At 48.7% G+C, this 14,552-nt stretch overlaps 1 protein-coding gene across 6 annotated transcripts in view; it reads right to left on the bottom strand.

The window, feature by feature from the left end:
• Window positions 1-14,552, bottom strand: part of CYRIA (CYFIP related Rac1 interactor A) — a 107,521-nt gene that overhangs the window by 74,177 nt on the left and 18,792 nt on the right. For 2 of the 6 annotated variants that reach the window (XM_045054914.1, XM_045054915.1), the window contains exon 1: window positions 5,100-5,477. The exons of the other annotated variants lie outside the window; for them this stretch is intronic. The gene's annotated coding sequence lies outside the window, so the exon portion shown is untranslated. Of the gene's footprint in view, window positions 1-5,099; window positions 5,478-14,552 lie in introns of those variants that run through there. 6 annotated transcript variants of the gene reach the window in all.

Here is a 14,552-nt window from a genome sequence, read left to right as displayed (position 1 = left end):
GATGCTCCAGAGAACCTGAGAGCCTCCCACACCAAACTGTCTCCTTTGCCCAAACTGTCAGGGGCGCCCAGGTTGAAAAACCCGAACTAAAGTTATGCAAACACAGTGGCCCATTCAAGTTACATAAACACAACAGCATCCAGGAGAAAAATTAAGGGGACTTGGGTCAGTTCACAGGAACCTTAGATGGCGGATGGGTGCAGAGCATTGAGATGTAGGCGACAGGGAGAGAAGACAGGAAGAGGACACACTGCTGGACACAAAGTACGTGCCCATTAATGGCTTGTAGGAGGAAGAAATGGGTCTGGAACCATGGGGTGCTCTCTCGAGAAAGCCCACCCTCCAGTGCTCTCAGAAACACACCCCTCCCAAGGTGGACACCAGAAGGAAGAAAGTGACCAGCACAATTTCATCTCCTCTGGGAGGGAAATGGTGTCGAGTGCCAGCCCTGGAGACTCAGGTTAGACAAATCATCACCAGTCTGGCGATCAGAGCAGCAGTGGTCAGAAGAGCAACTTTATTTAAGTCACTTTCTAATAGGAGTTGAAACATCTTGAAAGGTGAGGTTTTCAACCCTCCTCTGGGGAAGCCATTGTTAAAAACACACAGCAGGCAGCCTTGCTTTCGACACATTCAGAAACCACTTTTTTAAGACAATCCTTTTATCCCTTGTACCACATGGGACTGAAAATGCATTTAGCACAAGCCGCCCGAAGCGGAAACCGTGTTGGGTAAGAAGTAATCCAGGCGTCGCGGCAACCGTGGGGAGCCAAAAGCGAATCAGAGCAGGCGGGCACAGCTCAGACACTCACAGGGAAAAAAGCGATGATGTGCGGTGTCAACGGTCCAAAGGCCTCTGGGGCCTGGAGTCAGCGGGGCTGTGGGGTAAGGATTAGCCACAGCCTCTCTTGGAAGTCCCCCTCGAGACTCCCAACTTGCTGTCCCCGCACTGGGAGAGACGGCGGATTTCTCAAGGAGTAGATGACAGGACAGAGGACCTCCCTCCGTGTCTCCCTGAAGATCTGAATCTGACCAGAAACCATCTGACTCACAAAGCCCTTTAATTAAAAGCCCGAGGGTTCGGAGATAATTCTAGATGTGGCAGGACCCAGTGGCTTCTCAGGCACCAGAGCTGCGAGGAGAATAATGAGGGTAATTTGGCCCTTCCTGGTCCGTGAATGACAACTCACTCAACCATAAATTAGACTCCCAGAATGCCAGAGCTGGAAGCCACCTGGGCAACTGTCTGCCCTCCCCCTGCACCCCCTGCACGAGGAGCTGGTGGCCCAGGGGAGGTGGCGGCCTGCCCCAGGCCTGCTGTTGAGTTTCTTACTGACTCTCAGTCAAATGCAGCTTTTTGAGCGCCCAGAAGACGCTTTTGTTCAGGTCTCTATGCTAGACTCCAAGGCTACTTGGAGCTCAGGAACAAGTTGGTTACAATCCAGGCAGAATTCATAGGATGGGAGTAGAGCAGCTTCAGGGAAAGAAATTTCAAAACCACTTACTGAGAACCAACTCTGCCCTTGGCTGAGCATGGCCTTTTCCACTCCTCGCCTCTCATTCATTTCTCACATCCACACCCTGGCAACATGGGTCTCATTATGCCCATAATGGAGATAAGGGAACCCAGGCTAAGAGAAATAAGGAAATGCACCAAAAGCCAAAGAGCTAGTGATTTTTTTTTTATTCTGATGTTTGTGCCTTGAACAAATTATCTCCTTTTTTTTTTTAATTTAAAGTCGTAATATCTAAAGCAAAAATATGACGACTTACTTCTTCCGTAATGGTAAAATCATTTTGATACATGTATTTTTTTCTGAGAGAGAGAGAGAGAGAGAGAGAGAGAGAGAGAGAGAGAGAGAGCATTTGTGCAAGTGGGGAAGAGGGGGAGAGAGACAGAGACGAGAGAGAGAGAGAGAAAGAGAGAGGCAGAGAGAGAATCTTAAGGAGGATCCATGCTTAGCACAGAGCCCGATGCAGGACTCGATCCCACAACCCTAGGATTATGACCAGAGCTGAAACCAGAGTCAGATGCTCAAGCTCTGAGCCACCCAGGCACCCTCCATTTTGCTATATTTTTAATAATCTGATTTATTGGATTGGAAGCCGGACTTTTTTCATACTACTGATGCTCAATTTTATGAATATCCTTTAGGTACCAAGTACTTTACAAAACAATCTTTGTTATTAAAAGATAGCCTCAAACAACATCTCTCCCTCATTTTACTGAGACAGACACAAAGGCTCAGAGCATTTAGGTCAACTTCCTGAGATCACACGGATCACCCGTTAGTGGCAGAAATGGGATTCTCATGCAGGTCTGCCTGAACCCTGTGTTCCTTGTATCCTAACGGCCTGCTTCTACCCTAGTGACTTTGTTGACTCAGTGCTAAGTCAGACACCAGAAACGCTGGAGACCAACCTTGTAAAGTGTGTTAGCTGGGCATAGCACCAAAGGCCTGGGTCAGTGGAGGTAATAAATGAGGCAGCAGTGGTGACCTCATCTTGGGGTCTGAAAGCAGCCACGCACTTGAATGGTACACAGGACAGTCACCAAACCCTGCCTGGGAGGCTGACTCCCTGTTTAGGGTTCACCCAGAGGGACCGTAATAGGGAGGAAGGATCCCACCAAGGCCCGCCCTGCAGCCTACTGGGCCTTCCCGTATCTCTTCCACTCTGGGGGTGAAGCTTCTGAGAACAAAAGTGTGGTGCCTCACTCACATTTGCCAGGAGCTCCCGAGCTACCAGAAAAGATAAATACATGAAAGAACAATTAAGAATATAGTGTGGCAGGGGCACCTGGGCTCAGTCGGTTAAGCGTCCGACTCTCGATTTTGGCTCAGGTCATGATCTCTCATGGTTTGTGAGTTTGAGCCTTGCATCGGGCTTTGCACTGACAGTTCGAAGTCTGCTTGGGATTCTCTGTCTCCCTCTCTCTCTGCCCCCATTGGCGCGCTCTCTCTCTCTCCCTCGCTTAAAAATAAATAAACATTAAAAAAAATTAAAAATACAGTATGGCAACTGCCACAACGGGGAGCGTGGGCTGATATGGGAGTGCCAGTAATGGGTGCCTAACCCACACGGTGGGAATCTGGGGGATAAATTAAGGCTTCATAGAAGGGCCTGAACGGAGCCTGGATCCACGCAGGTCTTAGTCACGGAAATGAGGAGCATGAGGACAGCGGGGAGGGTGCTTGGGCACATGTTCACGATGAGGCAATACATATGGACAGAGATGATGGAGCTTGTGAAGTAAGGAACGCCATGTGGTTACGTATGGTTGGGATGTAAGAACAGGACATAGTGCAGCGGGAAGGAAGCCCGGACGAAAACTTGAGGCAGGGGCTGAGCTGGAGGACAGAGGGCCTGCGAAGCCTCCTAAAGGAATCTACCCTCCAAATGGGAGCTGATCATAGGGTTCACTTTTTATTATTCGGCAGAGGCAGAGTAATAACCATCGGGTTTGTATTTTATATCATATACATGTGTGTTGAGATGCATGTATATTTCACGGCTCCAGTGACACAGACTCTACTCAATTACATCTCCACTCTAGCTCTCGATTATTTCACCTTCCAAGATGCTAAAAACATGGTATGCCCACCATATCCCAAAGCATAATAAGGACAAAGGGAGATAGTTAATAAAAGGATTATTAAAGATTAAAAAACGAGAAGTCTGTGTAAACAATTGTACCTGGCTTCTCTCACTACAGGAGAGCTCAGCACGGTAAAATGTCCACCCAGAAGAATGGATTGGGAGGGAGATTATGGGCTCCAGGGCAGAGAAGACCATTTCTGCAGCCACAGGAGTTCTTATCTGGACACCTCAGCCAGTACTGTGCCTGGGGGTGCATCGTGTTCTCGGTGACTATATTCCGGGCTAACGTTCTCCTCCCTTTAAGGGCTGTAAGGAGGCTAGAGAGCAAACACCAAGCACCCGCCTTTCCTATTTACCCAGCTAATGTCTCCAATTTCAGATAGAGTTATGTTCATAAAGCCCTCCTTGAATATTAGAAGATACACAGATGGGTAAAGCATATCAGATAGGCAGACGTCGGCAAGGTCTTTGTCATAAAGGGCGGATGCAGAAATGCCCAGTTCACGTCCTCGCTCGTGCAGCTCTTGCTCTGTGGGTGTCTGAGTCCTGCCGAAATCAGGCAGGACAAAGCCAGAGCAAGCTGCCCGCTTAAGCACCTGGAGTGCGGGATCGGTGTTGGGGGGACAAAAGCTTCCTTCCAAGGGGAAACAGAGCAGTTTCCAATCATTGCACAATTACCTTTATTAGCATAACGTCTCCTCATGCATTTCGTAAAATACTTTCCTTTTCCGTCTCAGGAAGAAGGCAGAGGCAGAAATTACTACCACCGAGGGGGGGGGGGGGGAACCGTCTGTAAAATTTAAACCATGGGGCATTTGTTCAAGACTCCTGGGTAATGATGTCTCTTGATATATAATTCATGATAGCCTTAAAGCTTGGCCTACTTCTGACACTGAGATCATATATTTTGGAGAAGTCAGGGAGGGGGAGGAAGAAAATCACTTTTAAATGGTTCTGCTATACTTTGCCTTTTGAGTAAAGCCAGACAATATTTTGGACCATTCTTTTCTACCATAAGGGCTTCCCTTTAAAGCTTTAATTTTTTTTTTCCTCTTGTAAATTGAAGAAGCAGCATATCATCTGTAACATTCTGTAACACTAGATAAAAGATGAGTCTGAATCCATCTGTTAGCACATACAGGCTGGAAACTGTGTGAAAGCTCGCTTTCTCTCTCTCTCTCTCTCTCTCTCTCTCTCTCTCTCTCCCTCTCCCTCTCCCTCTCTCTTTCTCTCTCGCCCCACCGCTTGCAGAAAGGGGGAAAAATCCACACTTTTAAAAAATTTATCATCAGCAATCCTACCCAATGCCGACCAGATAGCAGCACTTTTATCCTTTTATGGGCAGATTCAGGAGGAAGCCAGGCTTGCCACAAAGGCTCTTCCCCCTACGCTGCCACATGAATCGGGATGCTGGGGCTGGCTGCGGGCCAGCCCCTTCCCCCACAGCCTGGGGTTCCAACCTCCCCGAAATCAGCGATGATCCCCCCGGGTGCCATTACCTGCCCCGTCTGAGCCCACTCGAGCTGATGCTGGGAGAATCGCAGAACAGCGGGAGACTTTCTGTCCTCCGGTAGTAGGGAAAATGAGCAGGCAGGCTGCCTGGGCCCCATCTGGGTCACTTGGCATTTCCTACGACACTGCAGGTCGGGGTGACACCGTGTATTGCCCTCTCTGGGCTCTGAGAACTGCTTTGCCCGACAATGTGGGAAACGCCGTGTGCCACTCAGACCAGACGCGGCAGAAGATCAGAGACGGAAGGCCGGAGGTGGCCTGGATGGGCGCTTGCCAGCACTCATGTCTCAGCTCCAAAATCACCTCCTCCCAATCCATTCTTCTCCTCCCATTCCAGAGTCCTGGAATGCAGAGTTCCTTTGTTTCTTAAACGCAGAACCGGCGTTAATCACAGAGTTCCAAGCTCCACGCCATTAATGAGGTGAAGCTCAAGCACTCAGGGTTCAGACGAGCATGGGGGTGGAGGTGACAAGTACAAGCGACCAGGGGCTGCCTAGGCCACTGCCCTTCAGAAGGCTCATGTGTATTTTCTTTCTAAGTTTATTTATTTATTTTGAGAGAGACCTAGAGAGCAGGGGAGGGGCAGAGAGAGGGGAAGGGAGAATCCCAAGCAGGCTATGCGTTGTCTCCGTGGGACTTGAACTCACAAACCATGAGATCATGACCTGAGACGAAGTCAGGAGTCGGAGGCTTAACCGACGGAGCCACCCACGCTCCCCCAAAGGCCCACGTGGTTCTTAGGGAAGGCCTAGAGCCGCAGCTACATGCCGTGCACCCCGCACTCTTCAGTGCTGTGTCCTGCGGGTTCTTCCTCTGCTAAGGCTCACAGCACCCCTACCCCCACCTCCCACCGCCAGTGCCCTAATTTAGATCCTTCTTATCTTTCTCCTGGACAGTTTTGCACACGCAGCCAGATGACTCTTCCTGAAGCAGCACGGCTATTGCGTCATTCCGTGGCTCAAAAGCCTTTAATGATTTCCCCACTGACAAAGAGATACAGCCCAGCCTCTAATTTCTAAGACTCTCTTCACAGGTCCTGGCCAGAATGCTAGCCCTCATCTCCCACTTCTCTCTCTCCTTCCCACACCCTGCCCTGCAGCTCCGTGCCCCCACTCCCGCTGCCTCCCGGCACACCCTTCTCCTCTAATTCCCTGTGTCCGATGGAGCTTTCCTCTTCACTTTACCTTATTTCCAAATCCCGCTCATCCTTCAAGACCACATTCACAGGCCACTTCAGCCGTGAACTCAACCTTGACCCCCCCCCCCCAGGGAAAATTTCTCTGTCCTCTCAACTTCCATAATTTTATCATACCTCAATCACTCCCTTTTGCTGTAACAGGACCCAGACACCTTGTTTTTCTCCCCAGACTGTAAGATATCTGAGGGCAGAGGAGGGCCCAGGTGACTTTAACACATCTGTTCTATCTAGATGCGTCCTGATGCATGATTGGTGTTCACCAATATCACCTAAGTAAATTAGGAGGATGGCCGTCGTAAGCTACTTTGTGGGAGCACGGCTTTGAACAGATCACATGGGGGCCACGTACAGCATCATTAAAGGAGCACACGGCATGCAGAGGAGGCACGCTGGGTGGGCGGGGTCGAGTGGACCAGGCCCATGACCTCCAGGATGCTAAATCCAATGGTCAGTTCTCAGCCTTCATGTTTACTAGCCCATCATCAACTAACTGTGACACCACCGAGTCATCGTCCGTTCCAGAAAGTCTTGTTTCCTTGACCCCTAGTGACCCCTAGATCACAGTCTCTTCTTGCCCCTCCTCGCTAATGCCGCTCCTTCTTAGTCTCTTTGGCTCATTCCTTGTCTTTCTCCGAAAACTCTTTATGTTGGCATTCTTTGGGACTCAGGTCTTCAGTCTCTCTCTTCTCTATCAGGATTCACACCTTCGGTGACCTTCCCCAGCGTCATGGCTTTAAATGTCAGCTGTATTTTGATAAACCTCAAATCCGTATTTCCAGCTTGACCTCTCCCTTACTTGCAATAACCACAGCCTACTCAAAATCTACACTTGGACACCAACCTCGAACTTCTCGAGGCCCCAAACTGAACTCCCTGTCTCCTCCCCCAATGCCGCCCCCTCTCCCAGTCTTTCCCATCTCAGCTAATGACAATTCCATCAGTCCAGTCTCTGAGGACAAAATATTGAGTCATTCTAGCCTCCTCTCTTATTTCATGCCCCACATGCAATCCTTCCGAAAATCCTTCTGGCTTTACCTTTAAAATCTATCTGGCGTAGATCAAAATGTATTCCCTTTACTCTGCCTCTTTTTTTCCATCACTTTTTTGACCTTCTAATGTACTAGAAGGTAATAAATATCACTTGATTACCTTTCCCTGATTTATTATGATTATTACTTTATTATCTACCTTTTCTTAAAATATTTTAATGTTTATTTACTTTTGAGAGAGACAGACAGAGACAGGGACAGAGGCATGAGCAGGGGAGGGGCAGAGAGAGGGAGACATGGAATCCAAAGCAGGCTCCCGGTTCTGAGCTGTCAGCACAGAGCCCAACATGGGGCTCCAACTCACAGACCGCGAGATCACGACCTGAGCTGAGGACGGATGCCCAACCTACTGAGCCACCCAGGCGCCCCACTTAGCTACCTTTTCCCTCACGGATGTAGCATATCCTCAGAGTTTAGAACTACGCCTGGCACAAAGTAGCCATTCAACAAATGTTTGTCCAGTGCTTGAATGAATGACTTTAGCCGATGGTCTCTGAACTGTAGCTTAAAAACAGCACTTAGCCACAGAGAAAGTCATCTGTAGGCAGGGGAAATGCAAGCAGCAAGGGCCGACAGATACAACTCTCTTCAATGTTTTAAGTTGCAGCAGTGTCCCTAAAGCCTGCCTGAATGATACAAAACCACAGAAGGAGCAGACCTGAATAGTCCAGGCCAGCCAAGGAAAGGCTCAAGGGACTTCAATGGATAATTATGCTTTTTTGTAAAATATATATACAGTTGGGGCACCTGGGTGGCTCAGTTGGTTAAGCGCCTGACTGTTGATTTCAGCTCAGGTCATGATCTCACAGTTTGTAAGTCTGAACCCGTATTAGGCTCTGCGTTAATGGTGCAGGGCCTGCTTGGGATTCTCTCTCTTTTCCTCTCATTCTGCTCTCTCTCTCTCTCTCTCTCTCTCTCAAAATAAACAAATAAACTTATATATATATATATATATATATATATATATACGTATATATATATAGTCAAACTGAAATGAAACACACCAAAGTTGGTAATTGTGCATAAACATCCCTCTGCAATTTTATTTAGATTATACATTTTTCATATATTCCCCCCCCCCCAAGATATGACAAAGATAGTGTCCTTGGCTCTTCTGTATTTGCCCACAATTCGATGTCCTATAAATATGTTTTCAGGACCAGGCCCACGTCAGTCTTGCTCCCTGTCATTCCCTCAGTGCCCACCAGGAATAGTGTTTTCAACGTACTTGTTCGATTAACGAAGACATGAATAAATGCCTTCTGAATGTCTCCTGCCCGGACCAGTTCCACAATATAAGAATATATTCTGAGAAACAACTCTCCACCAGATTTGTCCTCAAGGCAGAAAATGCATTAGCCCTCACTTGCCCCCAGCACCTAACACCGTGGCCAGCTCCCAGTAGACATTTGACGGACGTGGTGTCTAAAAGTCAAGTTCACCTGCCTGCAGGACGGGAAGTGGTGAAGGGCACTGTCATACGTCCCTCTTGCTGAGTCTGTGTGCCAGCACCTCAGCGCTCTCTGCTCTGCTGCTGTGATCTGACCCAGGGTAGCGAGCGGGAACAGGGCAAAGTTGAACACTGGACTTGGCTGCCTGTGCACCTGCTCCACAGAGCGGTGATGATGGGAACCAGAAAGGCCCTGCGCTAGGACCAGCCGCTATAGTGGATGGGGTGAGTCACAGAGGTCTCAGTGTTTGCATCTAGAGAAAGGACATCTTCACAGGCTGTGGTGAGGATCTGCAAGACCCTTTGAAGGTTGATCTCACTGATTTGACCTCGGATGACCATTTCTTCTATGGGAGCTGCCTGCCACATCCCCCAGTGAGATGTAGCTTATCACGCTATTCGAGAGGCATCTGTCAAGCGGGTGCTGTGGCTTAACCACTGCTCTCTGTGAAAAGCTTCCTATAAGCATGTTTTCTTCCCCAAGCAGACGTTTGTGAAGAGACTTGCCATTTCCAAACTCAGAAGCATGATTAGGGGCTTTGGGGTCTGATTAGAGTCAGGAATGAATTGGGCTGGAGAAGCAAGTTCCTTGGAGGCCACACTTAGATAATCACACATAAGATGGATCCCACATTGCTGCACATGCTCTCTTCTACTTGTGGGGGGTCTTTACCATGGAAGGGGGCGATTAGTTCTATGGAAAATAAGAAGGTAGAGCAGAAACCCAAAGCAGGACGTTCACTGCCCTGCCACCTGCACACACACGTGCACACACACACACACAAGCTGCAGCCACCAGGCCTCCCAGAGACCAGCAGCCAATTGGATTTCTCTCATAGATGCAGGACTTATCAAGGAAATGAATTAACATCAAAATGAAATGGTATAAATTCCAGTTTTCACTGTGGTAGAAATCAGGGGGCCAAGGCATTCTTGCATCCAAAAGTCACATTTCAATAGAACTTGCAGACGTTCCCCAGGGACACGGGGAAATAAGGAGAACACATCCATGAGAACAAACATTCTTTTCGTTTGTCACCAGTACGAGGGCACCTTTATGACTAGTAGCAAAAATCACGCGACTTATGTCCGGCATCTATCAGCCTCCAAGTTCATTAGCTCACTTCTTCTTGGCTTGTATATTTATTTGACAAAAAGCTAAGGTCTGAAGGATGTATCCTGGGCCGGTGCATAGGGTGTGGGACTTGGATCGGAGGTTTTGACCTCAACTAAAACCGTCTTGAATGGGCACCTCTGCTCTTTAAGCGCCAGTTTCCTTGTCTCATACAATGAAGCATAAAAAATTGCCGCGTCCACCCCACAGGCTTGCCGAAGTCGAAATGAGCACCTGTGAAGAGACTTTGTGCAGTGTCTGATAGGTAATAGGCCCTCCTCAAAATATGCTGACTCTGAATCGAATGCCACGCTGTTACATGAACCCTCTCCTCTCAAAGTGTCTGTATGATTGGAAAGGAAGATGGAATCCATTCACCTCTGACTCCAATATAAGGTAGAGACTAGTTAGAGCTCTAAGATGTCACAGAAAGAATGCTCTGGAAGGTCAAACAAAGCAGATGTTGTTTACAGCCAGGGACATCAGAGAACGCTTCCTGGAAGAACGGACACTTGATGTAGCCGCATACCACGGTTTATTTTAAAGGTTATGGATGATTATTCATTTATACTTTAAGACACAGAAAAGTCCAAGCCATTACGCTTGCTAATTTGGAGGGGATAGGAGAAGAAAGAGAACATGACAAAGACCTTGTCCCTAGGTCGTTTATAACCTAGTTGGGAAGAGGTCATGTGTGTATACACATGTGCACACACATACACAAGTCCTTTGTCTCTGACAATTTGTGACAAATGATTAGGAACAGTTCAGAAGTTTGGAGCCATGCAGTGGGAGCAGCAGTGTGTAGGGAGGTCTCAAGGAGTAACCAGCTAACTCTGGCTTTTCCCCTCTCTGGGCATCAGTATCCCCATCTGTAAAATAGACGGGCTTGGTCTAAATCAGACTTTTCTCCACCATGTGGCAAAGATGGGCTAAAGTATGCCCACAGCTGTGGGAGACAGCTGGTGACCTCCAGGTGGCCAGCGCCCCCCACCCCAGGCCACTCTCCTGTGGCCACAAGCAGCTTCATCCATTTCCTCTGTGAGCTCTACAAATGGTACCATTTTCCGTGTGACCATGATATGGACCATTTTAGAAAATCCTTATTCCAGATGATCTCAGAGAATCTTGACTGTCTGATCAACCTAGCAAGCGGAGCTTGAATATTTTCCCGAAAATGCAGGACCCCGGAAGTGGCTAAAAGCAGTCTTAGGAATCAAGAGAAACTGATCCGTGCAAGGGGGGCCCGGCCCCGGCAAGTGAGGCCAGGCCTCCCTGCAAGACCAAAGAAGGCACGTCCACTACTGAAGCCTCCTCACTGCAGCTTTCAAGTTTCTTTATTTGTATTTATATTTATCAAAATGGCCTCTGTGATGGCTGGTACCATGTGTCAAGTTGGCGGGACATGGGGTGCCCAAACACCTGGTTAAGCATTATTCTGAGTATATCTTTGAGGACATCTCTGCATGAGACGAACATGTGAATCGGTCAGCTGAGCAAAGCAAATGTGGGTGGGCCTCATCCAACCCCTTAAAGGCCTGAATAGAACACAGGGCAGGGTAAGACAGAACTTGTACTCTCCAACGGTCTTTGAGCTAGCACATGGGTCTCCTGCTTTCCAGAAGCTCCATCATCTCTCCTGGTTCTCAGGTCTTTGTACTTGGACTAGAACCACACCATCAGCTCTGCGGGGTTTCCAGCTTGCCCAGTGCAGACCTTGGACTTCTTGGGTATGCATGTGTACCTTCTGTTGGGCCTGTTTCTCTGGAAACGCACTAATCCATACCAGGTGACAGGGGAGGTGTGAATTTGCTCAAGCTATGAAACCACATCTGATATAATCTCCCTTCCAAAAGATGCATTACAGCCATTAAGTCAGTTCACGCAAGTTAGAGAGGAGAAATTGAGCCTTCCTGTATCATCAGGGTTGATATGAAGCAGAAACGCTTAAATACAGTCAATGGAACAACATGGGTCTGAACTGGGCAAACCCAGTGGATTTTGTGGATTATGTGGATTTTGTTACAGCACCGTACTGTAAGTGTATTTTCTCAATAGCATCTTCTTTTCTCTAGCTCACCCTGTTGGAAGGATATGATATATAAAGCATAACATACAAAATATGTGTTGACTGCTTGTGTTATTGGTAGGGCTTCCAGTCAATGGTAAGCTATCTGTAGTTAAGTTTTGGGGGAGTCTAAAGTTATACAGGGACACAAACTCCTCAGGGGGTGGGGGCTTCTAACTCCCACTTTGTTTAAGGGTCAATTTTAATTAAGAGATGTCTAACTTTGAAGCTAGCCGGGGGCGCCTGGGTGGCTCAGTGGGTTGAGCGTCAGACTTCAGCTCAGCTCACGATCTCACGGTTTGTGAGTTTGAGCCTTGCATCCGGCTCGCTGCTGACAGCTCAGAGCCCGCTTCGGGTCCTCTGTCCCCCTCTCTCTCTGCCTTTCTCCTGGTCATGCTGTCTCTCCAAAAGGAAGAAAACATTTAAAAAAAAATTTTTTAATTTATTTTTTAAATAAATTTTGAAATCCAAAGGACTTATGAGCGACCTGACTGCAGACCAGCACCTCAGCTTTCTCAGCTGTTCCAGCTTCTCTTGCAGAGTTATTACAATAATCTTTTTAATAAAATTAGACCCGGCTCAGAGCCGAGTGCACAACGGGTGCTCAGTAAATGTTGGTTTCCGTTCTCCCGGTTACAAACCCATTCCACAAGGCCCTACAGGTCCTGCTCGACTTCCACCTCCCCCCTCGACCACTCCTGCTTCATTTAGTCCCCCCACATCCTGCCCGCCTTCTCCTCCTGTCTCTGAATCGGTAAAATATCCTCTCACTGTCTTTTCCTTCTGCCTGGTCCAGTCCACCTCTCCCTGCAAACGCTGACAAGGCTCATCTCCCCCTCCTTTCGGGAGCCTGCTCATCAGACCGCCTTCTCCGAATCACCCATATAGAAGGCAACCTCGTTCACTCTACACCGCCCCCCCCCGACCACCCAGCTCCATTTCTGCCCGTAGCGCTCACCACAGCCTACCATAGTGCGCATGTGTCGGGGTGTGGGTGTGTGCGTGCGTAATAGACAAAACCTGGGGTTTCATTGTCTTCAGCGGCAGGGAGATAATAGGTGCTCGGTAAATATTTTCCGACAGAATTAGGGAATAAATGAATGAACGAACCTGGCTCGGTCAGCACGGTCCTGTTGCCAATGCACGCGAGCAGAAGTACAAAGAGAAAACATCCAGTCTCGGGGAGAGGCTGAGGACAGGGTGCTCATGGGAAGAGCTCACCCACCAGGGAGCCCAGGCTCGACCACCCCGAGTTCTTCTCCCTCCCCCACCACCGCAGCGTTGCAGAGAAGGCCCTCTGCACAGGTGACCGCCTCTCCTAATCGCCAAAACCACCCTCACATACACGCTTTAAGCCACACCGTAAAGGTTTTTATAAACACAAATCCTCGCTCACTTTGGCCCAAGCAGCTAGGGCCGAAGTGCCCGCAGAAAGCTCGAGGTGATCCTCACGCAGCCGACGGCTACCCCCCGCGGGGCCGAGGGCACACACTCCAGATCAGATCGGCTTCCGGGATCTGGCCGGAAGTCGTGGCCCCTCCATTCATCAGCTATTGTAACCGGAACCCAGCTGCTCACCCGAGCCCCTGGACTTCAGTTCCCTCTTCCATAAAACGGGCATAAATAATAAGGCATAATTTCCACAGCTGCTGTGAAGAGTAAGGGAGACAGCGTAGGGGGGAACCAACCTGAAAATCAGGGCCGTGACCCTTGCACGACACACATCGGAGCTGCACGCAGAAATGTCCTACCCCACTCATGCTCACGGAAGGGAAAAATGATCGCATTGTAACTAAGGCCTCTATTTTCCCGTTACTCCTAAAACACAGCCTTCTAAACGAGCTGTTTTCTCTGGCTAATACCTGTGAATCCTGGTGACCAAAGGGTTACATATTGAAACGGATTCCGAAATTTCTGGACCCTCAGGATGAAATCGTTTAAATTCAACATGTTAGAGACAGGTGGATCTCAATTACAGAATAAAAAGCAGGATGACACTGCATTTTTTTTCAAGTTTCATAATACAGTTCACGCTGGCCTCTTAGAACATTTTCTACTCAAGGGGCGCCTGGGTAGCTCAGTCGGTTAAGCGGCCGACTTCGGCTGGGGTCATGATCTCGAGGTTTGTGAGTTCGAGCCCCGTGTCGGGCTCTGTGCTGACAGCTCGGAGCCTGGAGCCGCTTTGGATTCTGTGTCTCCTTCTCTCTCTGTCCCTCCCCCACTTGTGCTCTCTCTCTCGCTCTCTATCAAAAATAAATAAATTTCAAGAACATTGTCTACTCAAGGTCTTAGGGGGAAAGATGATGACGGTTTGCAATCTCCTGTGTGTGGGATGTGGCTCCTACTGTGTGGGGCAATGGGATAAGGAGCACCCGCCTGCATTTATATGGAGCCCCCTCACCTGAAACGGGCTCTGAGCGTTTCTCCAGCTGCATTTCACACCTAGAGGCCCCACGCCTTCCACCGACAAGCAGGCACTGCTTGACCCAGACCCGAGACAAAGATGAACAGTGTCCCTGTGGATGTTCCTTGTGCCTCAAATGAACATTGTTTCGGAAAGC

This window comes from Felis catus, chromosome A3, assembly GCF_018350175.1.
Source record: "Felis catus isolate Fca126 chromosome A3, F.catus_Fca126_mat1.0, whole genome shotgun sequence".
NCBI lineage: Eukaryota > Metazoa > Chordata > Mammalia > Carnivora > Felidae > Felis > Felis catus.
This window is presented reverse-complemented; position numbering and strand designations above follow the sequence as displayed.